At 32.6% G+C, this 285-nt stretch overlaps 1 protein-coding gene and 1 long non-coding RNA gene across 2 annotated transcripts in view; both read right to left on the bottom strand.

Annotated features, from left to right (window-relative positions):
• Positions 1–285, bottom strand: part of LOC102673009 (serine/threonine-protein kinase NLK) — an 82,059-nt gene that overhangs the window by 7,401 nt on the left and 74,373 nt on the right.
• The window catches only part of LOC116186826, a 15,584-nt gene that overhangs the window by 2,751 nt on the left and 12,548 nt on the right, over positions 1–285 (bottom strand). The gene's annotated exons all lie outside the window — the stretch shown is intronic.

Genomic DNA, 285 nt, shown 5'->3' with positions numbered 1-285 from the left:
TTTCCTTGTTTTTTTTTTTTTTAAATCTTTTTTTTTTTCTTTTAAATCCGTAGCAACTTTATTGGTGCATCACGCGCCAGCCACTTTCCATAATGAAGGCATATTCGCTAGTGAGGAGTATACGTGGATTTTCTTTTTTGTCGCTTAATTAGTCATTATCTAATAACATAGGTACCTTACGACTTATGCATTTATCACCTAGCCTCCAGTTATTATTTCTTTTTTTTTTTTATATTCCACGGGTTCCCAATTTACACGAGAACCAATAAAACGCACACGTTTTTT

Source organism: Apis dorsata, unplaced genomic scaffold (genome assembly GCF_000469605.1).
Source record: "Apis dorsata unplaced genomic scaffold, Apis dorsata 1.3 scaffold_59, whole genome shotgun sequence".
NCBI classification, from domain to species: domain Eukaryota; kingdom Metazoa; phylum Arthropoda; class Insecta; order Hymenoptera; family Apidae; genus Apis; species Apis dorsata.
This window is presented reverse-complemented; position numbering and strand designations above follow the sequence as displayed.